Raw genomic sequence first — 6,000 nt, 5'->3', positions numbered from 1 at the left:
GTACTCAATAGGTTCAAATCGCTGTTATTTTTAGTGTATTACGCACTGCTCTCAGGGCAGGAGTACTCAATAGATTCAAATCGCTGTTATTTAAGTGTATTCCGCGCTGCTCTCAGGGCAGGAGTACTCAATAGGTTCAAATCGCTGTTATTTCAGTGTATTACGAGCTGCTCTCCGGGCAGGAGTACTCAATAGGTTCAAATCGCTGTTATTTAAGTGTATTACGCGCTGCTCTCAGGGCAGGAGTACTCAATAGGTTCAAATCGCTGTTATTTCAGTGTATTACGAGCTGCTCTCCGGGCAGGAGTACTCAATAGGTTCAAATCACTGTTATTTTAGTGTATTACGCACTGCTCTCAGGGCAGGAGTACTCAATAGGTTCAAATCGCTGTTATTTTAGTGTATTACGCGCTGCTCTCAGGGCAGGAGTACTCAATAGGTTCAAAACGCTGTTATTTTAGTGTATTACGCGCTGCTCTCAGGGCAGGAGTACTCAATAGATTCAAATCGCTGTTATTTTAGTGTATTACGCGCTGCTCTCAGGGCAGGAGTACTCAATAGATTCAAATCGCTGTTATTTTAGTGTATTACGCACTGCTCTCAGGGCAGGAGTACTCAATAGGTTCAAATCGCTGTTATTTTAGTGTCTTACGCACTGCTCTCAGGGCAGGAGTACTCAATAGGTTCAAATCGCTGTTATTTTAGTGTATTACGCACTGCTCTCAGGGCAGGAGTACTCAATAGATTCAAATCGCTGTTATTTTTAGTGTATTACGCGCTGCTCTCAGGGCAGGAGTACTCAATAGATTCAAATCGCTGTTATTTTAGTGTATTACGCACTGCTCTCAGGGCAGGAGTACTCAATAGGTTCAAATCGCTGTTATTTTAGTGTATTACGCGCTGCTCTCCGGGCAGGAGTACTCAATAGATTCAAATCGCTGTTATTTTAGTGTATTACGCGCTGCTCTCAGGGCAGGAGTACTCAATAGGTTCAAATCGCTGTTATTTTAGTGTATTACTCGCTGCTCTCAGGGCAGGAGTACTCAATAGGTTCAAATCGCTGTTATTTTAGTGTATTACGCGCTGCTCTCAGGGCAGGAGTACTCAATAGATTCAAATCGCTGTTATTTTAGTGTATTACGCACTGCTTTCAGGGCCGGAGTACTTAATAGGTTCAAATCGCTGTTATTTTAGTGTATTACGCACTGCTCTCAGGGCAGGAGTACTCAATAGGTTCAAATCGCTGTTATTTTAGTGTATTATGCGCTGCTCTCAGGGCAGGAGTACTCAATAGGTTCAAATCGCTGTTATTTTAGTGTATTACGCACTGCTCTCAGGGCAGGAGTACTCAATAGGTTCAAATCGCTGTTATTTTAGTGTATTACGCACTGCTCTCAGGGCAGGAGTACTCAATAGGTTCAAATCGCTGTTATTTTAGTGTATTACTCGCTGCTCTCAGGGCAGGAGTACTCAATAGGTTCAAATCGCTGTTATTTTAGTGTATTACTCGCTGCTCTCAGGGCAGGAGTACTCAATAGGTTCAAATCGCTGTTATTTTAGTGTATTACGCGCTGCTCTCAGGGCAGGAGTACTCAATAGATTCAAATCGCTGTTATTTTAGTGTATTACGCACTGCTTTCAGGGCCGGAGTACTTAATAGGTTCAAATCGCTGTTATTTTAGTGTATTACGCACTGCTCTCAGGGCAGGAGTACTCAATAGGTTCAAATCGCTGTTATTTTAGTGTATTACGCGCTGCTCTCAGGGCAGGAGTAAAGCATATTTCACTAAAAATATTAAATACATTGTGTCACAGACTAAATAATTTAGGGGATTTTGCATGATTTATTCAGGTAGATTCCATGAAAGAAATCAAGTCTTACCTGCTCAAAAATATCATGTCTAATATTGTTAACATAATTTTTTGATGGAATTTGAGTGGATCTGTGTCTGGTCACTTTCACTTTCTGCTGCGAATCAATTCAAATGTGAGAGGAAGGTGTCCAGGGATCAAAGTTCTCCGTCGCTACGACGGATTTCCGTCAATATCAGACTTCCCCCCAGTCCTTATGTCATAAATTCCTTTTTTTATAATTTTAAGGCCATAAATATGCTTACATTTCTTAAATAGTGTAATAAATGTCTTAATTTTAGTTTGAATGGGTCATAAATTAAGGAAGGGTGTATTCTACACGTTATATAAATATAATTACACAAAAATGTCCAAATGTAGTAGGCTATATATCATCATGCCTGTGAAATATGAGCTGAGTTTTGGTTCTATGCGACACACCCCAGTTCACGTGCAATGCAGTACCCTGCTGGTGCCTCCATGTCCTGATTATATTGTCTGCTTTATTTGCTTCTCATTTATTAAATCCTTAAGGTTGATGAAACATTGATTACCGTAAATCCTCTAATATAGGCCCGGGCATTTATTTTACTCAAGCGCATCGCGGCCCAGGCCTTTATTGGAAGGAGGCCAGAATTAAAGACAGGCCTTTATTTCTATTTGAGCAAAACGGACTAACAGTAGAATGAATAAAAACGAGATTTTGTGTCTATTTGAACCTATAAAATACTAGGTTAATTTATTGAAAACGTACAGTTACCATATAACATTATTTTACTCATCTCAGTATAGCAATAGAGTTTGGTAAAAGCTGTTCATTCATTCACACACAAAAACAATGATTCATTTTAAAACCGTTTTTGTGCCAGATGTAGTAGCTCCACAACAGCACGCATCTGTGCATTCATTCATTCACACACAGAAACGCGACACACAGAACGTCTTTTTGCGTGTAGAGACACTATTGCGATTTGAACAAAGCAAATATAGAACTGACCTATTCCTCAGCCAGATCTCGAAATGAAACTTCCAGCACTTCTAAGGTAAATTTTCCAGGATTATTATTAAGATAGTATTATTCCTCACAGCGTTGCAAAGTACATGATGAGTCTGAAAGTGAACTCGCGGTGTGTGTTATCCATCTGATTGTGGGCGTTCACAGGTTTGCGTGGATCGCCTCAGATTATTTGCGTTTGAATAGCGCGCGCTCTCTGTAATTAAGATCAAAATCAACAGAGTATTTTTATCCTCTTTTGCACTTATAAGAAAAAAATCGCCGGCGCGATTGTCGACCCCAGGGGGTTAAAAAATTGATTTTCGCCAAAAATCCTCTTTGGCTCCGCAGCTGCCATGGTAAACAACATTAGCCTACCGGTGACTGAAGTCTCACGTGACCAGGCTACCGTAGCTATATGGCTTGGATTCGTTAGCAAATTGCAAAATGTTGTATTTGCATGCTACTATCACAAGCATAATGTTGTGGCCTGCCCAGAAAAACGTTGGTTCTAATAATAGCCCTGGCCACTATTAGAGACCGGCCTTTATTTACCTCCGCCAACAGCGAGACCGGCCAATGTTAGAGACCCGGCCGCTAATGGAATACAGGCCAATATTAGAGGATTTACGGTAAATTAAGATATAATTTATACAAAACGAAATTCACTTAAAAGAAAGGCTTACAATACAATACAAACATTAATAAAGTGGTCAAAATCATGTCTGACCCATTCCATATGTCTCGCGATATATGATCCCATCTTTCTCATGCCCAGGGCTGTACTGTAGGCTACCAACCATTGAGGTCCCCGAGGTCAGGATAAGTGCATAATGAAGGTTGTGAAATAATTGCCTAATGTTAACTCTACTTTGGTGCTGCAGTGATATTGTATTTCTCCATGATAACCGACCTCATCTGAGATGCTTTAGGGGCCGTTCACATGTTTGCGCTCTAACGTTCGTTATTTTTAAATGTAGATGCGCAAAAAGTGCGCCCAAATAAAGAGCGACGCTGTCACAACTCTCACTTGTTTTCCCAGGCAAAAAAAAAAAAAGAAGAAAATAATCAAAGTAGGCTTTAGAGCATTATGTTCACAGAAGCTGCGAGCCGAGAGCGAGTTCCAGCGCGACGCTTCACAACACACTTCAGTTAACGGTTATAAAATGCAAGTCTGGCCTGCGAGATGTACGTAGCTAAACCAAACAACTGTTTACTATAGAAGTTTTAAAAAAGTAACAGAAATACTCAGTTTGCAAAGACCGTAGACTATCAATCAAAACTCAGCTTTGGGAAGGTAAGATATACAGTGGTGCATTTCCCGTACAGCGCTGTAACTCGCTGCTTCACTACTATAGTGCGCTGCATCATTGAAGAAATCAACTAGCTAGTCACGACTGTTTCCCGATGATGTCATGCACGTGGTGGAGTAATGACTTATTTTAATGAATCTCTTTAAGATCGAATAAACGCTAAATAGATGTTTTGCTATAAATTACAGACATGACATCTGAGGACTATTTCTCCTTTTTCTCAGTTATTTAGTTTTATTTACAGATTCAATCATAGGCTCGCTCTTACATAGTAGAGCTTGTTCACACATGCGCACTCTTCCAAAACTGTGCTTTAAATCTCTTGACAAACTAAAGCCCCTTTCACACAGAGATTCTGGAAAATACACAGATAAAGTGACCCAGTATTTGAACCGGGTTTGTTTGATTTCGGTTCATTCACATTGCCAGTGATTTTCCGGAATGAGTGTGTTCACACACAACCAGTAAAAATCCCGTAAAGACACGTAACATTGATGTGACTTGTAATGTCTCATCAGCGTCTTTGCTTATGAGCTGCGATTTCTCTCTCGAGAAACCACGCTTGTGCATTTTTTTTCTCAGAATTTTTTTCTCTGAACCTGCGTCATCACTACGACACAGCATTATTACGGCTCTTGTTCCGGGACTGAACACGGCAATGTTACTAGGTCCCCAACCCGGCATCGATCCCGGCATCAATCCCGGTCGTGTTTGCGTTCACACAGAAGGCACTCTGGCAATTTGCTGGGATCATCGCGCTGTGTGAAAGGTGCTTAAAAATCATAGATGACATTTGATTGTATTCTATCTAAGACACAGGAAGAATGTCAGCTTGCTTATTTTGCTCAAGATAAGGATTTATTGAGTCCACATGTCATGCAAACTAGAAACTCTTCTTCTAACCACAGGTCAAGATCTGTCGTTCCAAACACACAACTCTGCGATGCTGTTTGTGAATGTTCGTTAGAACGATGGTTTCGAGAAACACTCACTCGTTGAACTGCTGATAACGACGGAACTTGCGATTATAGTTGGCTGACGATGCTTTTGGGAAACGCACCCCTGGTAAAGATTAGGAGACTGCGAGAAGAAGAAAGAGAGAATGTGACTGACATGAGAGAGGAAGAGCAGGTATTGCACACTGTGCCCATGAGATTAACATTATTACAATGTATTCCTATTTAACACGTAGGCCTACTGTATAAATATTCTTTGCTAATTACAGTGGAAAATATAAGCTCAATTTAACAACACAAGCACCTATAAAATATAATTCCATAATAGTAGTGTTATGCAAATATTCATATTTGTATATGGTCCTTGAATATGTTGTATTTCCCCAGAATCAGCACTGGGAGTTTGCACTATTTGTATCACTCTGCTTGTCTGTGTTTGTGCATCTTGCATCATTAAGCCAGTTGGTGGCGACAAGTGACTGTCTTTATGAGTGAGCAATTGAACCATTAAATGATCAGATTAGTCCAAAAACGTCTCGGGTTACGTATGTAACCCTCGTTCCCTGAGTGGGGAACGAGACGCTGCATCGATACTCGATACTTTGGGGAATGCCCTCGGCATGACGCGTCTGAAGTCTGTAATGGAACTATTCCAATCTTGATTGGTGCTGTGTCTTTCGTCACTCGTGACGATGCATGTGACGGTGATCCGGAAGCTATAAAAGGACAACGGAACATAGCCGCGTCAGCTTTTAAAGGGTCGAAGCAAGTCGTTCTCAGGAGCACGAAAAGTGTGGCCGAGGGATGCAGCGTCTCGTTCCCCACTCAGGGAACGAGGGTTACATACGTAACCCGAGACGTTCCCTTTCGTAAAGGGAACTCCCGC

The sequence above is a fragment of the Scardinius erythrophthalmus genome (assembly GCF_964197995.2).
Source record: "Scardinius erythrophthalmus genome assembly, chromosome: 10".
In the NCBI taxonomy this organism is placed as follows: Eukaryota; Metazoa; Chordata; class Actinopteri; order Cypriniformes; family Leuciscidae; genus Scardinius; species Scardinius erythrophthalmus.
Note: the sequence above shows the minus strand (reverse complement) of the source record.